The sequence below is a fragment of the Quercus suber genome, unplaced genomic scaffold (genome assembly GCF_002906115.3).
Source record: "Quercus suber isolate HL8 unplaced genomic scaffold, Cork oak 2.0 scaffold_861, whole genome shotgun sequence".
NCBI classification, from domain to species: Eukaryota; Viridiplantae; Streptophyta; class Magnoliopsida; order Fagales; family Fagaceae; genus Quercus; species Quercus suber.
The window spans coordinates 640-25,192 of NW_027070291.1; the positions used below are offsets into that span (position 1 = coordinate 640).

Genomic DNA, 24,553 nt, shown 5'->3' on the forward strand with positions numbered 1-24,553 from the left:
GTGCAAAGTGTGATAATTTAGGGTGTAAAGTGTGCATTCAAATAGTTTAGGGTGCTAAGTGTAATCTCATGTATAATTCGGGTGATAAAGTGTAATTTCTCCTCTAAAAGAAAGATGATAAATCTATGGTTATCCAATTTGATTATGAAAAGGTTCTTACGAAGTGCAAATGTGCAATATAATCCCACTTCATTTTCCTATCTCAATGGGAAAGATCTTATACTGCTGATTAAACCAAGTGATCAATTGGAGTTACTTAATGCAATATTATGAAGTATTTCAACTTATTATATATTTATTATCTTCATTCTTTGTGATAGAAGATTGGACAATTGAATGTGATTCATGACAGTGAAAAGAGAATCTCACATGGTTATAATTTAGCACATTGTGACTGACTTCTTCACAAGACTATTAGTTTTATATGCATTTGACTCGGTTTTCAGCTTCACCCTTTGGCTAACATGAAGCTGGTGAAATAGAAAAGAAAAGATAGGTTGTATTATTTTTGAACCTGTAAGTCAATAACCTGCTTTGCATTGGGCCGTTTTGAAACAAAGGCAGTACATTGAGTTGTACTAAGATCGATTACACAACAATGCAAACAATTGTTTAGTGAAACATTTCCAAGCAAATTCACTGAGTTGGTACATTGAAATGTTATGACCTCAGGTGTAAGAACAGAATCAATGAAATTAGATCAATGAACAATCAACAGTGACTCCTACACCTCTCCAGACAATTGTGTTTCCAACAACCTAATAGTCTACTTGTAAGAAATTGGAAAACTGAGCAAGTCTTTGGGGTACAATGACTAGAAGATGAACATGATGAGAGCATATCCATTTCTCAATGCGATGGCTGGTCTAACCCTGTTGAGAAAAAATAAAAAAGATAACTACAAAATCAAATGCAGTAAACTCAATATAAAGGAAACACATAAATACCATGACAATCAAAGAACTCTATAGGCATAAAAACTAACGTTCTAGTTAATTGAATGTGTCTGTGGCAATAAATAGTCCATAATTACAATAACAATCTCAAACTACAATCGCTACAAGGTGTCAATAGTTACCACTGCATGATAAGTTTAATCTAACAAGAAATTCTAATAATGGATTACACTTGAAACATGTTTACTGAATTTAAAATTTTACCCAATAAGTTATTTACTATCTCCAAGACTTGGAAATATAAGAAAAAGGCTATACCTTTGTGAAAGGTATCGTAAACCCTAGTGGAATTCTGAGCAAACTAGTCTCTCTTGCAAAAAGATCACGGACAATTTTCTGTCAAATTTTGATGCACAAAGAAAAATAGAAAATAAAAGATAGGTAGCATTACGTTGCAGCAATGCTTCACACATTGCAGAAGCATTGCAATCTACAATAAAAACCGACTTCTGAATAAATTAACAAATTACAGGGCAGGGTCTATTCTCTCTCAAGTCAAAGAAAGAAACAGATCCAAACAAGCATTAATCAAATTACCATGTAAATATCAACAAACTTTCTATTTTTACTTATCAGATAAATAAATTTTATCTCAGTTTGATAGCTGAGAAAGCTGAGAATAAAAGTTGCAAAAGAAAAGTAACAAAGTCCTATATTTTTGATGCATAACTTCTTCAAAACAAACAAATACATCAAGCAAAACACCTAAACTTGGCTAAATGAATCCAAGCCCAAAACAAATTAACTAATCCAAGAATTCCTCCCATCCTTCCCTGCTGAATCCTGTTACTATGGTTGTGGACCTTGTGGTTGTAGATCAAGGTAGTCAATGGTTTCAAAGGGAATTAGTGGCATATTATGGTCACTCATATGTTGCCCTGCCCTTATATATTGAATTTAGAAATCAGTCTCAGAAGTTCATCCTAGACTCTACTATCCAAAGTCCAAACCCTTATTATCAATTAGAGTAAGAAAAAGGAAAGAAAAAAAAGGACAAAAAAAGAGAAAAAAAAAAAAAAAAAAGAGAATTAAATGATTCCCTTCTAGTTCAGCAACTGAAATTTTGTTTTATAAATAGTATGATCAAAATGTCATCAAGTTCATATTAGATCTACAGTAGATCTAAGTTATCCTCACCACATAAAAGAACAACCTTTTTTTTATAGGTACTACATAAAAGAACTTCTTTGCTACTTGTTTGTTTCCAATCAACTGATCTTCATGTTCATATTTTTATAGGTCCCGGTGGTACCCTTAAACCTATGCAAAATTATGTAGTCTTTTAACACTGTAAACCATAGTCATTTGCATGGTGGAGTTCCACAACTTATCCATCTTAGTCATTTGAACACATATGGTTAAATCATGAAAATAGGAAACCTGCTCCCTTTGTCAATGTTTCTGTTGCATTTTATCTCATTGTACTTATTAGATGATTGCTGATGGGAATTAACTCATTAAACCCCAAAACCCCTTGGAGGTGGAAAAGGCAAGAGATCTTTTGGGCAGAAGTCAAGTACACATACAAATAAAATCTGCATGCATAATCTCAAAACTATTACTTTTTGTAGTGATACATTTCCAAACTATTCACACATTCAAACACTTAACACCAATATATTTTTTTTTGATAGGTAATATAAGAATTATTATTGATGAAAATGGAAAAAGAAACATACAATGTGTTCATGAGAATGAACACAGCAAAGTACAAAACAGAACACCACAGAAAACAATCAAGAGACTAAACTAAGAGAAGAAAAAAACTGAACAATAGAAGAACACTCGGTAAAACCCCAGCACTGAGACCACTCAAAAAGACTTCTCTGGCACAGGCCTATTAACTCAACCAAAGACTTCTCAGAATCTTCAAAGGACCGACGATTACGCTCCATCCATACAGTCCACATCAAACATCTTGGAATTAAACTCCAAATATCTAAATCATGTTTCCCAAGCCATTGATTCCAACAAAATAATAATTCCGTCACAGCACTAGGCAAGACCCACTGAATACCGAAAGCCTGAAGCATTAAAACCCATAAAGAATTCGCCACATGACAATGAATAAGGAGATGATCCACATATTCCCCACTGCACCGGCACATACAACACCGATTTGCCAAAGGGTGACCTCTAAGCATGAGATTATCCAATGTAAGAATGCGATCATGAGTTGCCGTCCATAGAAAAAAAGCCACCCTTTTGGGAGCCTTTGCTTTCCAAATGCCCTTCCAAGGGAAGATAGAGTTGGGAGTCGTCCTTAACTCATTGTAAAAGGAACGGGTATCAAACTTACCATTTCCATTATGGGTACCAATATTCTTTTAAATAATTAAACAAATATATGAAAAAAGTGTTATCTTCTTTTCAATAAAGTGCATACATAAGAAAAAGTGAAAAGAGTATAGATGTTGAAAAGAAAACAATTTTGAAAAAAAAAATAAAAAACTACACAATCAAATGCAAGAAAAATCAATAATACTAATAATAATAATAATAATAATAATAATAATAATAAAGGAATATTCAAACACATCATACCATGATAATCAAAGAAATGCTGGAATCGAAAATAACATTCTAATTAATCGAATGTGTCAATGGTGGTAATTTGTTCATAATTACCATAAGAATCTCAAACTACAATCGCTACAAGGTGTCAATAGCTAACTATATTAATACAGCTGCATGAATAAGTGTAATCTAACATGAAACACAATGAATTTACCATAGTTTACACAAGAAACACTACTGAATATTGCACCTTACTGTAAGAAAACCTGATTAGTTGGAAAAGCAAGAAACAAACTATTGTAGCTAGATCTAGTGCAGCGGCTGAGTATAGAACCCTGACACGTCATGCAAGCTTACGTGGATTAAGCACTTACTTGAGGAATTAAAATTCACTGTCAAGGTACCCATGACTATGCATTGTGATAATCAAGCAGCAATTCATATTACCTCCAATTAAACATATAGAAGTAGACTGTCATATTATTCAGGAGAAAGTAGAAGATGGTGTAATTGCTACTCCATATGTGTCTACAAGAGTTAAAATTGTTGATATGTTTACCAAAGCCTTACGTAGAACTCGTTAAGATTTATTATGTAACAAGTTGGGATTGTATGATACATACTCTCTATCTTGAGGGGGAGTGGGTTAGTATAATGTTAGGGGCAGAAGGGATTTTGTATTGTACATATATATATATATATATATATATTATTTTGTGTTTAGGGTTAATTAACAAACCCTATACACATTTACCTAGTCAAATTACTTTGAAGGAGGTTATGCTCTTTGTGATGAGGAAGCAACGAATGGGTTCCATCTTTTACTTAGATATGGAAAGTCATGTGAAGATGATAGGCGAGCCATCATGGACGAAAGGTGCAGCACCTATAATTTGTACATGTACAAGATAGTGGAGCTATATTCATTGCAACCAAAGAAGAGAAAGGCAAGCCCCAAACCAACGGTGAAGATGAAGTAGGTAGGTCTATTAGTGAAGAATAAATCCTTGCAGTGTCAAATGTGCAAGATTGATCACTAATGAGGCAAAATACTTAATGTCCATCTGGTGTGCATGTCTTACAATTGGAGGTTCAACACTTCAACCAAACTTGAGGAAAAGTTTGCTTTCAAGAAAGGGAATCTTGATACAGGTGCAATTACATTGGTGCTTTTATTTGTGCGTAATTTAGCTGTGAAGTAACAGCAACCTTTTTGTGATGCAACAACAGCAAACTCATGGTACAAAGCAGACACAAAAAGCCCAATCAACCCAAATTAATGCTGCACAACAGCAAGTTACAGAAACTCACTCCCTATCATGTTTCCAAGGGCACTTGAGGCCAAGTGCTTCTAAAGATGGGAAGTCCGATGCAGGAGTCCTCTTTTCATATGTTCAACATTGATTCAAGTCGCAGCAGGCAGTTACAGGCCAGCAACCACTCTTATCTTTTTGTAACTGATTAGCTAGTTAATTAAATGGCTGTTTAGGCTGTAGCTAATAGGATTAGACCACTTGACACTCATCCAAGTGGCTGCTAGTGTCAAACAAGTTGTATAAATACATTTTGTAATCAGTTATGGTAACTGAATGCATTGTTAGTCTTCGTGTGTTATTTTGGAACTGTGTTCTTGCAGAAGTGCTTATCCACCTATTGATTGTTCTAAGCAACTCAGCCCTTTCATTGCTTCTAAACCATACACAAACAGCCCATCACATTCCTTACATCAGAAGGAGAGCTAACTGAATAAGGCATTATAGTCAATTTATCTTTTCGATGGACGCCAACTATTTAAGTGGGCACACAGGTGTGATGCATGTGCTAACTTTTCCGTCAAAGTTAACCCTAAATCAGACAATGGGGTACATTGTAGCAAGAGTCTCACATTTGGGGGTTAATCATGCACTCTTAAATTTTGGGGGATATTGTAATTTAGGTGAAAGATTAGGGTAGAAAAGTGTAATTTTCCACACAAAAAAATGATCCACGTCACATTTATAGTCTGGTAGGTCTAATAAGTTTAGCAATAAAACCCATTAGGACTACATCCTGAAAATTCCCATGTGTTTACTTTACCCATGAAAAGGTCTGTAGACTCCTAACATTAGTCCAAAACCCCATAGTAGTTTTCCTCAATCAATAAACAAAACATCATTTTTTTCCCTATCTCTATCTATAAATATGACAAAAACTTTCACAAGGATAGACAATAAGGCTAACTAGTCCAAATCAAAGAATGCCCAATTAATCCATTTTGCTCAAGCTCGTTAGCTATTATAAGACTAATCTTCAATTGGTCTATATTATATTTTGTTTATTATTATGTTGTGTGCCTCATGTATTCATCTAGGTTGCGTATAATATCCTTATATCTATACGAAATTATATAGAGATAAGCCCATAAACCTTAGTCATCCATTTAGGGGAGGTTCATCTTAGTCAATCCTATTCATCCACTTTACAACCCAACCCAAAATACATAAGGGAATGAAGAATTTATCCACAATGCATTCAAAGTCCAAAGGGTCGTTTATGTTAAGCATTTGAACACATGACTAAATTGTTAACATGAGCAAATTGTTCGTGGGACTTTGTTTCTATTGGATTCTATCCCATCTCGTCTCATTTTGTATAGTAGATGATTGGTCCTAACCTCCAGACGAGTGAAAAGGCAAAAGAAAAAACCCATTCGAATAGCTTGTAAGCAAATTAAAGTATATGTTGGGTGAAAGTCAAGCACAAATACTAAAAAATGTGCATGCATAATCCCAGAACTATTTAGTTTTTGTAGTAATAAATCTCAAACTATTCACAGGTACAAGCACTTACCACCAATATTTAAAAAATAAAAATAAAAAACTTAACCCCATCATCTTCTCAATAAATGCATGCATAAGAACATACAACAAACCTTCAGGAATGTTGATTTTATACTTGTAGAGGATCCTCCGTGATCAACATATTTTAACTCCAGTTCTCCTCTCGGTCTACCAAAAAAAAAGAAGATGGAACAATTAATACCTGTTTTTCATAGCATCTTCTTAAAGAAGGCCACCCACTATCATACTTGATCATTTGCTTCGTTCCACCATCTGTACAAGTTTGACACATGTTAGCACTACATATAAATGACTTATCCATCTTAGTCAATCCTCATCATCCACTTTACACCCCAACCGCCCCCTGCCCCCAACAACACACAAAAAAAAGAAGGAAATGACAAAAGTATCCACAATGCAGTAGGTCTACTATGTTAAGCATTTGAACACATGGCTAAATCATGAAAATAGGAAACCTGCTCCCTTTGTCATTGTTTCTGTTGTATTCTATCTCAGTGTACTTATTAGATGATTGTTGATGGGAAATTAACTCATTAAACCCCAAAACCCCTTGGAGGTGGAAAAGGCAAGAGATCTTTTGGGCAGAAGTCAAGTACACATACAAATAAAAATGTGCATGCATAATCTCAAAACTATTACTTTTTGTAGTGATACATTTCCAAACTATTCTCACATTCAAACACTTAACAATAATATTCTTTTAAATAATTAAACATATATATGAAAAAAGTGTTATCTTCTTTTCAATAAAGTGCATGCATAAGAAAAAGTGAAACGAGTATACTTGTTGACAAGAAAACAATTAAAAAAAAAAAAAAAAAAAACTACCAAATCAAATNACGGTGAAGATGAAGTAGGTAGGTCTATTAGTGAAGAATAAATCCTTGCAGTGTCAAATGTGCAAGATTGATCACTAATGAGGCAAAATACTTAATGTCCATCTGGTGTGCATGTCTTACAATTGGAGGTTCAACACTTCAACCAAACTTGAGGAAAAGTTTGCTTTCAAGAAAGGGAATCTTGATACAGGTGCAATTACATTGGTGCTTTTATTTGTGCGTAATTTAGCTGTGAAGTAACAGCAACCTTTTTGTGATGCAACAACAGCAAACTCATGGTACAAAGCAGACACAAAAAGCCCAATCAACCCAAATTAATGCTGCACAACAGCAAGTTACAGAAACTCACTCCCTATCATGTTTCCAAGGGCACTTGAGGCCAAGTGCTTCTAAAGATGGGAAGTCCGATGCAGGAGTCCTCTTTTCATATGTTCAACATTGATTCAAGTCGCAGCAGGCAGTTACAGGCCAGCAACCACTCTTATCTTTTTGTAACTGATTAGCTAGTTAATTAAATGGCTGTTTAGGCTGTAGCTAATAGGATTAGACCACTTGACACTCATCCAAGTGGCTGCTAGTGTCAAACAAGTTGTATAAATACATTTTGTAATCAGTTATGGTAACTGAATGCATTGTTAGTCTTCGTGTGTTATTTTGGAACTGTGTTCTTGCAGAAGTGCTTATCCACCTATTGATTGTTCTAAGCAACTCAGCCCTTTCATTGCTTCTAAACCATACACAAACAGCCCATCACATTCCTTACATCAGAAGGAGAGCTAACTGAATAAGGCATTATAGTCAATTTATCTTTTCGATGGACGCCAACTATTTAAGTGGGCACACAGGTGTGATGCATGTGCTAACTTTTCCGTCAAAGTTAACCCTAAATCAGACAATGGGGTACATTGTAGCAAGAGTCTCACATTTGGGGGTTAATCATGCACTCTTAAATTTTGGGGGATATTGTAATTTAGGTGAAAGATTAGGGTAGAAAAGTGTAATTTTCCACACAAAAAAATGATCCACGTCACATTTATAGTCTGGTAGGTCTAATAAGTTTAGCAATAAAACCCATTAGGACTACATCCTGAAAATTCCCATGTGTTTACTTTACCCATGAAAAGGTCTGTAGACTCCTAACATTAGTCCAAAACCCCATAGTAGTTTTCCTCAATCAATAAACAAAACATCATTTTTTTCCCTATCTCTATCTATAAATATGACAAAAACTTTCACAAGGATAGACAATAAGGCTAACTAGTCCAAATCAAAGAATGCCCAATTAATCCATTTTGCTCAAGCTCGTTAGCTATTATAAGACTAATCTTCAATTGGTCTATATTATATTTTGTTTATTATTATGTTGTGTGCCTCATGTATTCATCTAGGTTGCGTATAATATCCTTATATCTATACGAAATTATATAGAGATAAGCCCATAAACCTTAGTCATCCATTTAGGGGAGGTTCATCTTAGTCAATCCTATTCATCCACTTTACAACCCAACCCAAAATACATAAGGGAATGAAGAATTTATCCACAATGCATTCAAAGTCCAAAGGGTCGTTTATGTTAAGCATTTGAACACATGACTAAATTGTTAACATGAGCAAATTGTTCGTGGGACTTTGTTTCTATTGGATTCTATCCCATCTCGTCTCATTTTGTATAGTAGATGATTGGTCCTAACCTCCAGACGAGTGAAAAGGCAAAAGAAAAAACCCATTCGAATAGCTTGTAAGCAAATTAAAGTATATGTTGGGTGAAAGTCAAGCACAAATACTAAAAAATGTGCATGCATAATCCCAGAACTATTTAGTTTTTGTAGTAATAAATCTCAAACTATTCACAGGTACAAGCACTTACCACCAATATTTAAAAAATAAAAATAAAAAACTTAACCCCATCATCTTCTCAATAAATGCATGCATAAGAACATACAACAAACCTTCAGGAATGTTGATTTTATACTTGTAGAGGATCCTCCGTGATCAACATATTTTAACTCCAGTTCTCCTCTCGGTCTACCAAAAAAAAAGAAGATGGAACAATTAATACCTGTTTTTCATAGCATCTTCTTAAAGAAGGCCACCCACTATCATACTTGATCATTTGCTTCGTTCCACCATCTGTACAAGTTTGACACATGTTAGCACTACATATAAATGACTTATCCATCTTAGTCAATCCTCATCATCCACTTTACACCCCAACCGCCCCCTGCCCCCAACAACACACAAAAAAAAGAAGGAAATGACAAAAGTATCCACAATGCAGTAGGTCTACTATGTTAAGCATTTGAACACATGGCTAAATCATGAAAATAGGAAACCTGCTCCCTTTGTCATTGTTTCTGTTGTATTCTATCTCAGTGTACTTATTAGATGATTGTTGATGGGAAATTAACTCATTAAACCCCAAAACCCCTTGGAGGTGGAAAAGGCAAGAGATCTTTTGGGCAGAAGTCAAGTACACATACAAATAAAAATGTGCATGCATAATCTCAAAACTATTACTTTTTGTAGTGATACATTTCCAAACTATTCTCACATTCAAACACTTAACAATAATATTCTTTTAAATAATTAAACATATATATGAAAAAAGTGTTATCTTCTTTTCAATAAAGTGCATGCATAAGAAAAAGTGAAACGAGTATACTTGTTGACAAGAAAACAATTAAAAAAAAAAAAAAAAAAAACTACCAAATCAAATGCAAAAAATCAATAATAATAATAAAGGAATATTAAAACACATCATACCATGATAACCAAAGAAATGCTGGAATCAAAAATAGCATTCTAATTAATCGAAGGTGTCAATGGTGGCAATTCGTTCATAATTACCATTAGAATCTCAAACTACAATTGCTACAAGGTGTCAACAGCTAACTACATTAACACAGCTGCATGATTAAGTGTACTCTAACATGAAATTAACACAATGAATTTAACATAGTTTTTTTATTTTTATTTTTATTTTTATTTTTTATAGGAAATAAAAGTTTTATTGATATCAAAAGCGCAATGTGTTTGCAATTGTAAACTCACAGCAAAGAAAAGAATACAATAAAATCAAATGGAAAATCTAACAGAAATAATGAAATCAGACACGAAAATACAATGTGTGAGACCCCAAATACGAGACCACTCAAATAAAGTCCTAACTAGTGAAGTCTTCAATAGATCGATAGGTCTCTCAATGTCCTCAAAAGTATGGGCACTGCGTTCCTTCCATACTAACCACATTAGACATGCTGGTCCCATATTCCAAACATTTGAAGAATAGTTCCCCAACCAATTCCTCCAAGCAAAAAGAAGAGAGACAACTATACTTCGCATCACCCACTGAATCCCAAACATAAGAAAAACCTCACTCCACAAAGCATGAGCAAACTTGCAGTGGAGTAAAAGGGGTCCACAGTTTCCTTGTCACACCGACATAGGCAACACCAATTAACAAGAGGCAAGTTCTTCTTATCTATTGTAAGAATACCATCCCTAACAGCAGTCCATAAAAAGAAAGACTCTCTTTTAGGTACCTTAACACACCAAATGCTTTGCCAAGGGAAGGAAACAGAAGGGGCTTTCAAGAAGGAATTATAAACATAAAAAATACCACTACAATCCAACTGCCAAATCAGAACATCATCACCCTCCCCCATGGAATTCTGGCAGAAACATGCTCAAAGAAAGAGTAAAATCTCCCCATTTCCCAGCCATTAAATTCACGATGGAAAAGTAAGTTCCAACTCCTACCTCCCCCATCTGGTGCATGAAGAATCATATCAGAAATCAGAGCCTCTTGAACCACAGCACAGACAAACAATTCCGGATATAACTCTTCCAAAGAAATAGGACTGCTCCAAGGGTAGTGCCAGAACTGAATGCGAACACCCTCTCCTGCTGCATAAACTACATGACTGAGGAAACTATGACCGAGGAAACTATCTACACCTTTCCCAATGTTCTTCCACAACCCACAGCCATGTGTTCCTCTAACAACCCTAGTGCACCAACCTCCACTAACCTCCCCATATTTAGTGTCAATAAACTAACGCCATAAATGGTTAACTTCCTCCCCAATGCGCCAAAGCCACTTCCCAAGCAAAGCTTGGTTAAAAAGCCCAAACCTCCAACTTTACCATAGTTTACACAAGAAACACTACTGGATATTGCACCTTTCTGTGAGAAAACCTGATTAGTTGTAAAAGCAAGAAACAAACTATTGTAGACAGAACTAGTGCAGCAGCTGAGTATAGAGCCATGCCACATCATGCGAGCTTATGTGGATTAAGCACTTACTTGAGGAATTAAAATTCATTGTGAAGGTACCTATGACTATGCATTGTGATAAGTTGAGCATAATAGTAAAAATTGTGCATGCATAATCCCCAAACTATTTAGTTTTTGTAGTAATAAATCTCAAACTATTCACAAGTACAAGCACTTACCACCAATTTTTAAAATTAAAAAAAAAAAAAAAAATTAAAAAAAAAAAAAAATCTTATACCCCATCTTCTTCTTAATAAATGCATGCATAAGATCATGGAACAAACCTCCTGGATACTGATGTTGGTGCTTGTACATTGTCTGCGATCAACGGATTTGACTCCAGATACCCTATCTCTTAAAAAAAAAAAAAAAAAAAAAGATGAAACAATTAATACCTGTTTTCACTGCATCTTCTTAAAGAAGGCCACCCACTAACTATCATACTTTGATCATTACACTTGCTTCATTTGAACTCATTGGTTTTGATGTATAAATTCCACCATCCGTACAAGTTTGACACATGTTGGCACTACATATAAATGACTTAAGTGTATTGTTATTCTTAGGTGCACATCAGATAAGCACATGCTTAGGGCAATGATTAAAGGGAAAAAGATGATGATGGTTCCCATTAAAGGTTCCACATGATAAAGGGTTATAGAGAGCATGCTATGGGTTAAGAGTAGCCTCTTGGTAACTTGTAAACAACTAGCTGAAACTATATGTTGAAGATTTTATGGATGACAATGGCACTTCAAAAAGCTACCACATTTAAGAAGGCAACCACACCCTCTACAAATTATATAAGCCATTAGAATTGTTCTTCATAATGTGAAGTTATAGGCTTTGTAAGATCAATTATGTAGATATCAAATATGTGCTTTGTTGTTGATGCTTAAGTAAAGACCACATACACAGCAACAAATAACAAACATCTATGTAGCAATAATAATTATTAAAAAAAAAAAAGTATTTGGCATTGGGTATATAGAGAGAGCAGGTAACTTACCCCAACATGCAATCCAAGAAGTTAATGTATCGATCCATGGAATATTTCTGGAAGGACACAATTGTCAACTCAAACTTGCCCCTATCCTCGTGCTCATATATTGTTTTTTTTTTTTTTTTTTTTCCCGGAAAAGTGAACAGTAAAATCACATGATTTTACTGTTCATGAGACAAAAAACACTGTTTATGTACTGTTTGACACTGTTCACGCACTAAAAAATATTAAAAATGGGTCCCACGGTACTATTTACACATTTAAAAATTATTTTGCTACAGTATTTTCAGTTTTCAGTTTTCAGTTTTCAGTTTCAGCAACAATAAGTTCAATCCAAACTCACCCTATGAAATCCCCAAATTTTCTTAGGATGTGGGCTTCTGCGTGACTTGTACTGTCAGATCAAGAGAGGGAGGGAGGGAAACATATCACAATGGGCATTTTGCCTCATTTTGATACTCACCCATCAAAGGAGAGAGGAATGAAGAAGAGAAATTAAAGATTTAGAGCCACTACAAAGTGATGTATGATGTATGATATATCCTACAGCTACTCAGGTGGTGCTTGAATCTGCTGCACCTATAATCTCAAAATTTAAAACACAGAACCTAAGCTGAAATAAAAACTAGACAATATAATAAGATTAAACAATTACACACATATAATTTGAATGTTATCTTCACTACCCTACATAGATATTAATAACGAATGCCTGGACTTGAAAAAGAAAGGCATTGGAGTAGGCTTGAGTGTTGTAGTTGAAAGCATCACCTAAAAGGCTAAAACATAAGTTGATATTTTTTAGAAAATAAATTATTTTTCAAAAAGTATTTTTTATAAAACTATCTTATTTCCCTTATTTAACTTGCTATGAAATAGAATTGTTTTCTAAAAAATTTTAGTGAAAAAAATCTTTTAAAAATAAGTTATACTTTTTTTGTTGACCAAAAATAGTTTTTTTTTTTTTTTTTTCCCTGATGCTACCAAACACTAAAAAACACGGAAAACCATCTTTACACAAAATTTTCCATCGAAACAAACATAACATGTATGATGCCAATCACATATTGGTTTATCCAACTCGTGGCACTTTGAATTTCTAGCTCATTAATATCTGTTATAAATTGCAATTTATTTAAATTATATAACCCTCCATACTTGAGGCACCTTAGTGTTCAATGAAATGCATGAAAGAGATATTGTTTTGTGGAATTTGATGATCGCAGGTTCATTAGCATGATTTATATATATAAAAAAAGGTTCAATATCATGATGATCTTCAGTGGGTATGCACAGAGCAGAATGAGATGATGGCCTTTTATTGCTAAACTGTAGCAGAATGTAATTTCTACCGGTGTGTAAGTTTTAGTCCTGTAAATTGCACTAAAAATTTCTATGTGTTCAGAAGATAAACATCTTAGAGAGCTTCCTTAAATAGTTAATATAACATATAAAGACACTTAAACCCAAAAGGTCTAAGCCTAATAGGTATGTGCTCAATTATGTTATATTAACTACTCATTCTTCTCATCATTATTTAATGTGGAACTTCACTCACACGTGTAACCCAATAATCTCCCCCTCATGTGTAAGTCTCTACCTCTCTATGGGTTTCAAGACCTCTCCGTGAGCCATGAACAAGTCTTACTCGCTCCCTCTTGCCTAATGGGCCTTTCCCTTCAGTAGTACATTATCCATGGGCCTCCATGTGTCAACCCCGCACATCTTTTATCCTCCATTGGAACCTCGCATTTCATCATTGTCTAGCACCATTAGCAATAATACTCATTTGTTGGGCATTTGTTCAAGATCGTTTGTGCGGGGCTTTATGGGCTTTCTTGGTGCAATATACTCTCCAACTGCAAAAGGGACCCACCCTGCTCCTTTTGCGAAAATGCTTCAAGTACACTCCGTTCCCGCTCCAACTAAGAAAGAAACCTCGATAACCTTGCCACCTTTGGCCCACACCACTTGAGCTCTGATATCACTTGTGAGATAAACATCTTGGAAAGCTTCCTCTTGAATAATTAATATAACATATAAAGATACACTTTAACCCAAAAGGCCTAAGTCCAATGGGTATATGCTCAATTATGTTATATTATCTACTCATTATTCTCATTATTATTCAATGTGGGATTTCACTCATATGTGTAACCCAACACTATGAGTTCCTGAATGTCATGACCATGGCTACATGGTTGCTGTCATATTGTTGTGAATGTATTTTGATATGATGTATCTTTTGCATTGGCAAACGGATTTTGCTAATTCCTTTCACACAAGGGCTACCTAATTGATCTTAGGGTTCAGAAGTATTAAAGTGGGATTTAAGAAAAAACTGAGGCTTTTTGCTGTGCATCTTAATCTCTAATTCTTATATCGGTTTTAATTACATGCATTTTGATACCTGACTCAAATATAAGTGACTTTAACAGTGTATATGTATCAAAACTGAATCTTCCCTTTGTTTGGTTATTGAGAAAATCTTTTTTACTTTTTTTGATAAGTACCTTGTTGATAAAATGTAAGAAAAAAAGGTAAAACAAACTTTAAGTTTTACTTTTGAATTATTTTAATTGACGATGTGAGGAAGCAATATTAAAAAATTCCACCAAGCCTAACCTAAATGAAGTAGTTTTATACTGTTTTATTTCATTTTGATGGTGAAAAATATATAAGACTTAAGGATATCTTTTCTTATCCTTCCTCTAATTTCCTTTGATTGTGAAAATAATTGGCATTTTATCTACTTTGCCTTTACCCAAGAAGTGTATGGCAACTTCAAAGATATATCTAGGTATTCTCGAATTGATTTTTTTTTTTCTGCATTTAAAATGATAGCTTTTGTTTCAACATCCTCTTAGGCCAAATGAGCATGTGCATATGTAAATTCTGTAGGGGTGAGGCTTACGTCCAGTGCACTATATGCATTGGACCCGTTAAGATAGTGACATGCGTTCAAAAGTGAACATGTGTTATAATCTCAAAGGGATCAGTGCACTGGACCAAAACCTCACCCATTTTGGAGTTGTACAATATCTAGAGTGGACAGTAAATATGGTAAAGCAATTGCCTCATAACTTGTACCCGATTAAATATATTCATTTCTTGGTTATTTTGTAACTCTGTGCTCAGATCTTATATAAAGTCTAATAATAATTTTAGATCTATTTCTTTAGAGTACTAGTATCCGAAGTTGTAAAACTTCAAATATCCTATATTTTAGTATCAAACCATAAAAATGGGCATTATCTGGCATGCTAGTTGTAAATTTTTTTACAATGTAGCTACAATAATGTCTTACTTGTAAGACGTTCTTGTAGCAAATTGTATAATTTTAAATTAACTTTTTCTCTCACTTGCTTTTATTCTCTTGTCACACTCTCTATCTCTCTCCGTCTCCCACTGTTCTCTGATCTCACTTCTCTCTCTCTCTCTCTCTCTCTCTCTCTCTCTCTCTCATTCAAAACTTACCACCGGAGCTAGGTTGGACTATTTTGCATGGAGATCGGCATGGCAAGGTCATAGTGGCACAAAGGAGGTAGAGATTAGTGTGGTGATGCGATTGAGGTGGAGGTTTCTGGGTCTCTAGATCAATGAGATCGGCAGTGGCAAGTTTCTGGATTTCTAGATCGACGAGATTGCAGTGGTGGGTTTTTGAGTTTGGTTGTTGTGTGTGTTTTCCTGTACTTGTTGTGGTAGGTGTCTGGTGGTTTTTGGCGGTTTTGTGTGTGTGTGTGTATGTGTTTTTTTTTTCTCTTAGTGGTTCTTGTGGTGGCGGTTTCTTGTGGTTGTTGTTGTTGGTGGTGGGTTTGGTGATTTTTTAATGGGTTTGGTGATTTTTTAATGGGTTTTGGTGGTTGGCATGATGGTGGCGTGGTGGTACCTATTGTGGTTGTGGTGGTGGTTGTTGGTCAATGTCTAGTGGGTTAAATGGGATGTGAGTGGCAATGGTAGTGTGATGTTGTGGTTGTTGGTTGTTGGTTGCTTAGAGGAAGAGGAAGAAAGAGAGGAAAAGGAAGAGAGAGAGAGAGAGAGAGATAGTAAAAAAATAATATTTAAATAAAGTGACAAAAAAAATAGAGTTTCGGGTGTTGGGACTGTTGTAAAGTGGTATGGTATAATAGATAAAGTAGCATTATACTTTTTCACCTACACATATTTCCAAAAAAACTGAAAACTGTTGTTTAAACACACGTACCAAACATGCCATAATGCTCTTCTATTTTGAATTATGGTTTTGTTAACATTGGAACACGTGCTCTATTTGGTTCCTGAGAAATTATAGCAAATGATAAGCTTAGATTTTTGTATTTTTTAGTTGGTCTTCAAATTTTTAGATTTTTTTTTGAATGAATTAAATCTTAGGTGCAGCTCTGTATGAATGAGGGGTGTAAGAAAAACAGAAATTGAAATACCAAGTTATGAATCTTTAACGTTTTGTAAGAAAAATGGAACTTAAAGTTAAATACCATATTATGAATCTTTGAGTTGAAGGAAGTGTGGGAATGTGTCACAGTTTTTCAGTGTGCTAATATTTTTCGAATATTTAATTAAATAATAGTTCAAATATGAAGATGTGCTGAAATCGTTAGTGAGTTGTAGGCTCCAAAGCACTCCAATGGGTACTTATGGAATGAGAACAAATGGACCAAACAGAAGGCACCAGTGTGGTACCGACCAAGAACCCTCCAAAGGTCAAGTCAGTGAATGAGAAATTTCTAAGAACTCTATAGTGAGAAAGCTAGGGAGTTTCTGCTTACCTGGGAAAAGTGGTGGTCTAGTGTTTATATAGTGGTGAGTGGTGAATTGAAATCCCTCCAAAGTAGGGATCTTTCCTTGTTGGGAGGGTTTGGCACGTAGGGTTTTCAAGATTTTAGGGTGCCTTTCCATGTGAGAGAGATATGGGTGATTAATAGATTGATTTATGGATTTGATTTTGCGTGCTAGACAAGATGTTTCCATGTATAGATATTCGTCGGGCCTAAGCCAAGCCATGTTGGACCCGTCAACCTCTTCATCCCGTCAGCCCGTTGCCCTGTCCAAGGGTTTCCTGTCGGCTTACAATGGCTCCCGTCGGTAACCCTTGTGAGGTCGACACTTGTGATGTCGTTGGCCTAGGTCTTCCGTTTGTTTTCTATAAAGCAGACGGGCTTGTAGATGTTGTTGGCTTCCTTGCGCGGCACTTCCAGGGGTAACAAATTCCTGTCTAAAATACCCCTATCAGCTGCCCCCTACTCCGTGGTCCCATTGGCTTTTGCTGATGGGCTGCAAAGTACACGAGTATTTATGACTATTAATTAGATGTTTTATTGAAGTGTGTGTCATTAAATGGCGTAGGCAACCCTAAGCTTAAATGCTAGGTGACACGTGGCACTTGCTGATTGGCCCCGTTTCCAATCAAAAGCGTCGCTTCGTTTGTCATGTCTCTTCACTCTATAAATAGTTCCCCCTCCCCTCAGTTGTTCCCTTTATTCTATTTTCACTCCTGGAGAGCTTTTAGAGATCAGAGTGTTTTGCGCCCATCTGTTATTTTTGACTGCCCGTCCTTTGTAACGCTTCGTCACCTTCGAAGAATCCGTTGCCTTGTAAGTTTCCTTTATCTCTTTCTTTCTTGTTTATTATTTTAGTTGGTCGTCATCTATATAGAGACTTGTTGAGTAGGTTCTTAGAATACCTTCGTCGCTTGTAGGTGAATAGATGTTAGGTGGTAGAGAAGCGACGAGTGAACAGTCATCGTCAGTTCGTGAAGGTGCGGGCTATGACGAGGTCTACCCGTTAGGTTGTGGGCCCGAGGAGGGCTTATCCTGATCCCCATAAAGGGAATCGTCTGCTCATTCTCCTGACGAAGGGGAGAAGGAAGAGTATAAAGGGGATGAAGGAGAAAACGACGAGGGAGAGGACGGGGAGGAGAGGGAAGGTAAGGAGGAAGAAGAGAGTGACGAAGGGAGTCACGAGATAAGTGACGGGTTGACAGACCAGTCGAACGGTAAAGGTGGTAGACCCTTTATTCTTCCTAAGATATGGATGGTGAACGACTTTTTTCTGACCATGTCTTAAAAGGTCTTCAATACCCTTCACGACTATCACTAAATCCTCGATAGCATCCCCATCCATCTGCTAGAGAAGTTTGAGAGATGTTATTCGGGTAAGATGGCGGACGTGGGCATGTACGATGCTATGTTCACTGCTGGGCTAAGGCTGCCACTAATGGAACTTCACCGTCAACTTGTTGATTACCTCGGTTTGTTAGTCAGTCAAAATGCCCCAAACGTGTGGAGGATTTTTATTGGCGTCGAGGTGATATGGGGCCATTGGAATGGAGGGAACCATCGACTTATGCTTAACGAGTTCTTTAACTATTATAAGCCCTAGTAGATATCCTCATCAAATGGCATCTACCACTTTCTAGCTAGGAAGCCATCACTCAGGCTTGCATCTGACATGCTAGATTCTAATAGAAACTAGAAGAATAGGTACTTCTTTGTCAAGGGGACGTAGTGGGTGTGTCGGCCTGAAGAGTGGGCTAGCATGCTTGACGGGTTTGATAATACATGGGGGATTGTCAGGAAGTTTGGTGAACCTTCAGCTTTTTCGTACCTTAGCTAAGTTTAATCTTGTGTCTAACACTTAAATTCCTTTTATTTTTCAGCCTCCGTTCATCCTGAGATAACTAACGAGTAGGAAAATTTCCTTAAGAAGGTCTGGGTGATCCCATTGGAGGAGAGGAAGTGGAAGGACTTAGTCACCCTCCACGCCTTTTGTGGGGTCTTGAGTCGACGCCTGTAGCTCAACGACTGCATGCTGCTTCATGAAGACGTAAGTCCTCTTGTCCGCCTATACTTCTGTTAACTCTTTCTTTAAATGTCTATTCTCTAATCCATTCCGTCATTTTTCAAAGATGGACATAGGCAGGCAAAGGGCGTTGATAAGGAAATTTGCCACTGCTAGTAATTAGCAAGGGGAGGGGTCAACGTCGGCCCCTAAAGTGGTCCTCAAGACGGTCAATAAGAGGAAAAATAAAGCCAACGATAAATGTCTGCCTAAGAAGGGGACGGGATCGTCTGCTTAAGAAAGGGATGGGACCGTTCGCAGAAGCTTAGTAGCATAAATCTCCTCCCCCTCTTCGTCATGGCATAGGCAAGGGTTTGATGATGGGTAAGGGCCTCATCTTTAGTGAGCCCATCTAGAGGTTAGTCACGCATAAGGAATATGTTGTTGAGATGGTTAACTCAATCATCAAGGTGACAGACCTGGACCCTTATGGCGAGCTCACGACGGAAGACTTGAGGGATTCAGGCCTTTACGATCTGTCGAGGGTACGTATTCATTGCTTTAAGTTTGGACTAATTTTTGTGTATTTCTCCTAACCCTCGTCGTGTTCTCTTATCTCAGGCATTGGTGCGCATGAGAGCCCTTAAGGATAGGTGCAAGGCCAACGAGGGGGTGATTCGTCGGTTCTGTAAGCGTCAAGAAATTGAAAATAAGGAACGAGACCAGTATAAGAAGGCCATTTGCACCCTTAACAAGGAGTTGACGACTAAGCTTGTTGAGCTGGCAGAGGAGACCCGTTTACCTGAGGAGGCAGAGAAGGCGAAGACCAGTCTAGAGGCGGAGCTGGCTAAACTTCGTGAGCAGACGGACAAGGCTAAGGCTGACGCTGTGGTGGAGTTTCGGGTTTCTCAACCCTTTTTTGATGCAAGTGGCATCTTTTATGACGATGGGTTCGACGACTGCCTAAAGCAGGTTGGAGTCGTCTAACTTGATCTGGACTTGTCCTAGATCGTCATAGATTATACCGTCCCGTCGACCCCTGGTGGGGATGATGCCGTCGTGATGAGATAGACGGCTCTACTCACACTGTTAAATAGGAGGTGAAGGATGCTGATGGCGTGGTTGTAACTCAATTTGCTGCCGAGGGTCTCGATGCTCCTGTGGTCCATTAACTGTGAATAGTTCGATTGCTTTTGATGCACTTGTGGTTCCAGCAACTGTGGTTGACCCGACCGTCTCAAATGCCCCTCAGTCTTGATTTTTTATCCCCATTTTTGTAATTTTGTTTGTAAGGCAACGATTAATACCCCCTTTTTTGGGTTTTAATTTAAAAACATCTTCCCCTTTTTTGTAACGCTTGTACTTGTTTCATTTTTAGCTTTATTATGGCCATGTGTGTATGCTCCTATTGTATTGGTACTGTTGATATTATATTTTATCCGCCCACCCTATAGGCCATATTTAACATAAATTTGGTCCAGGTGCCTATCGGTTTACGTAGGTAGGACTTGGTAAAATTTTTAGACCAGGTACCTGTTGTCATCCTTGGTCATCTGTCCACCCCGTAGGTAGGACTAGGTAAAACTTTCAAAACCAGGTGCCTGTCGGTATCCTTGGTCTCACGTCCATCTCGTAGGTAGGATTTGGTAAAATTTTTACGACCAGGTATCCGTCGGTATCCTTGGTCTTTCATCCACCCCGTAGGTAGGACTTAGTAAAATTTTCATGACCAAGCACCCGTCGGTATCCTTGATCTTACGTCCATCCCATAGGTAGGACTTGGTAAAATTTTCACGACCAAATACCCGTCAATATCCTTGGTTTTAAGTCCATCTGTTAGGTAGGACTTGGTAAAATTTTCACGAATAGGTACTCGTCGGTATCCTTGGTCTTACATCCACCTCGTAGGTAGGACTTGGTAAAATTTTCATGGCCAGGTACTCGTCGGTATCCTTGGTCTTCCGTCCACCCCGTAGGTAGGACTTAGTGTGGTTTAGATGGTCTACTGATGAGTAAAGAGTAGAGCAACATTTCTGATAATTCATCCGAGTCTTATTAATAATAGAAAGATTCCAAAAAGAAATTCAACATCCTAACATCTTTTGATATTCAACTTTCGATATAAAAATGGAAAAAGACAAGAAAGTGATAAAATAAGTTGCATTCGACTACTACTTGTAATACTTCCTCAAGTGCTAGGTGTTCCATGGGTGATGGAGCCTCTGTCCGTTGAGGGTTTCCAAGTGGTAAGTCCCTTTCCTATGGCAGTTGATGATCTTGTAGGGTCCCTCGCAATTGGGGCCTAGCTTACCTTGTGAGGGGTCTCTGGTGGCCGTTGTTACCTTTCTTAGGACTAGGTCCCCGACCTGAAAGTGACGAGGCCTGACCTTGGTGTTGTAGTACTTTGCCATTAGATCCTGATAACGAGTCATCCTTTGTTCTGATGTTGCTCTGACTTTGTCAAGGAGATCTACTTGAAGGCACATTCCTTCTTCATTCCTTCCGCCATCATGGTGGGATATTTGATAGCTAGTCAGCCCTATTTCTGCTGGGATGATGGCTTTGTGCTTGTATGTGAGGCGGAAAGGCGTTTCTCTTGTAGGTGTGCAAACCGTTGTTCTCTATGCCCATAGGACATTGGGTAACTCATCTGGACATATACCCTTTGCCCCCTTAAGCTAAGTCTTGATCATCTTGAGTAGGAATCAGTTTATGACTTCAACCTGTTCGTTGGCCTAGGGGTGTGCGGGAGAGGAGTAATGGTTCTTGATTCCCAATTGTTGGCAAAAGTCCCACAATGCATCGTTGTCGAACTACATGCCATTGTTAGAGACGAAGACCCTAGGGATTCCGAAGCGGCAAAGGATGCTCTTCTAAACGAAGCTTAGAACATTTCTCTCTATGATAGTGGCCAGTGGTTCTGCTTCGACCCATTTATTGAAGTAGTCGATCTCTACGATGAAGAACTTGAGCTGTTGCATAGTGATAGGGAAAGGTCCCACTATATCCAACCCCCACTGGGCGAATGGCCAGAGGGCGCTCATTTGTGTAAGTTTCTCCGTTGGTCATCGTATGATGTTGTTGAAGCGTTGGCACTTGTCACATGCCTTTACGTAGGATTGGACATCTTTCTGCATAGTGGGCCAATAGTAGCCAACCCGTATCAGCTTGTGAACTAGTGAACGTGCCCCTGAGTGATTCCCGCATATTCCTTTGTGTACTTCTCTCATGACATAGTCCGCTTTGTTAGGGGCTAGGCATCTTAGATACGGATGGGAGAAACCCCTTTTGTAAAGGACGTCCCCAATCATCACAAAACGTGAAGATTGCATCTTCAGTCTATGGGAAGTGTTGCGATCTTCAGGCAATGTCCCATCTTTGAGGTAGGACATGATGGGCGTTGTCCAGTCAATCCCTGGGGGGATGACTTGCACTTCTAATCTGTCGATGGCAGGGGCATATTGAATGAAGGATAATACCTTATTAGTGGTGTCCGTATATTCCACGAATGCAGCTTTAGCCAGATGGTCTGCTTACTCATTTTCTTCCCTTGGGATTTGTACAAACTTGACTGAAAATTCATCACTTATCTTGCTTTTGACCATGCTCAAATATTTCTTCATCCGTTCTCCCCTTGCCTCATAATTGCCATTGATGTGCCCAACCACAACTTGCAAATCGCAATGCACGACTGCCGACGTGGCCCCTGCTGCTTTGGCCAAGTCGATGCCTGAAAGGACCGCTTCATACTTAACCTCGTTATTGGTTGTTGAGAATTGGAGGTGGATTGCACATTCTACTGTATCTCCTTCTGGCGTCCGTATCAGGACCCCAGCTCCCCCTGCCCGTTGATTAGACGATCTGTCTGTCTATACCAACCATGCTGTTGGTTCCTCTTCCTCAACTCCTCATGTCGTGAACTTTGCAATGAAATCAGCTAGTGCTTGTGCTTTGATTGCAGTTTTGGGTCGGTATTAGATGTCAAACTTGTCGAGCTCTATTGCCTATAGGACCAGTCATCCTACCACCTTCGGGTTATTCATCGTCCTCCACAACGGGTTGTCGGGTTAGACCATTATGGTATGTGCTTGGAAGTACAGCCTGAGTTTCCGTGCAGTCGTGATCAGTGCGAAGGCCGGCTTTTCCATTGGAGGGTATCGTCCTTCAGCAACGCTCGACTAGAGTAGTAGACGGGCAACTGCACCTGGTCTTCCTCCCATACTAGAGTGGAATTGACGGCTGTCTAGGATACAGCTCAGTAGAGGGAGAGCTTCTCACCTAGTTTGGATGGGCTGAGCAATGGGGGAGACGCGAGGTATGTCTTCAGCTCTTCGAAAGCCTTCTGGCACTCATTAGTCCACTCGAAATCCTTCTGTAATACCTTGAGGAATGGTAGACACTTATCTGTTGCTCTGAAGACAAATCTGTTAAAGGCTGCAACTCTACCGTTTAGGCGTTGCACCTTTTTGACATTCTTCGGAAGGGCCATCTTCATTATCGCTCAAACTTTGTCGGGACTGGCCTCTACCCCACACTGCGATACCAGACGCCACACCGAATACACACTTTTTGGGATCGAGCTTCATGTAGTGGAGGTGAAGTGTGTCGAACGTTTCGCTAAGGTCATCTAAGTGGTTAGACTTTTTTGTGATTTTTATGAGCATGTTATCTATGTATACTTCCACGTTTCGCCCTATCTGTCGGGTGAACATCTTGTTCACAAGCTTTTGGTATGTCGCCCCCGTGTTCTTTAAACCAAATGGCATGACTTTATAGCAGAAGAGTCCTTGGCTTATGACAAATGAGGTCTTCTCTTGGTCCACTTCATCTAACTTGATCTAATTGTATCCGGAATAGGCATCCATGAAGCTTAACAACTGATGACTAGCCGTAGAGTCCACGAGGAAGTCTATACATGGAAAGGGATAGCTATCCTTCGGACAGGCTTTGTTCAGGTTGGTGAAGTCCACATACATTCTCTACTTGGCGTTTGCTTTTTTGACTATGACCACGTTGGCCAACCATTTGGGTTAGTAGACTTCCCTAATGAAATTTGCCTCCAGTAGCTTGCATACCTCTTCGGCTATGGCTTTGTCCCTTTCTTGAGCGAAGACCATTTTCTTTTGTTGGGCCGGGGGGAAGGATGGGCATACGTTAAGCTTATGGACCATGGTATTCGGGTTGATCCCTGGTATATTCTCATGGCTCCAAGCGAAGACATCCTGATTGCTTTTTAGGAAGAGGGCTAGCTCCCTGCGAACTGAAGGGTCGGCTTGGGTGTCGATACGAGTGGTTCGGCCTGGAACGTTATCGTCCAAGAAGACCTCCTCTAGGTCCTCCGTTAAT

General features: G+C 38.1%; 1 long non-coding RNA gene and 1 other non-coding gene across 2 annotated transcripts; both read right to left on the reverse strand.

Moving 5' to 3' along the window:
• Positions 1-547: 547 nt before the first annotated feature.
• Positions 548-6,953, reverse strand: LOC136065140 (uncharacterized). Its single transcript, XR_010626774.1, has 2 exons — positions 6,495-6,953; positions 548-872 (listed from the first exon to the last, which is right to left on the reverse strand). It is a non-coding gene; the product is annotated as an uncharacterized LOC136065140 (long non-coding RNA).
• Positions 6,954-8,916: 1,963 nt separating this feature from the next.
• LOC112032213 (uncharacterized) lies at positions 8,917-12,539 on the reverse strand. The gene is made up of 3 exons (XR_010626775.1): positions 12,437-12,539; positions 11,712-11,781; positions 8,917-9,282 (listed from the first exon to the last, which is right to left on the reverse strand). It is a non-coding gene; the product is annotated as an uncharacterized LOC112032213 (transcript).
• Positions 12,540-24,553: the final 12,014 nt, after the last annotated feature.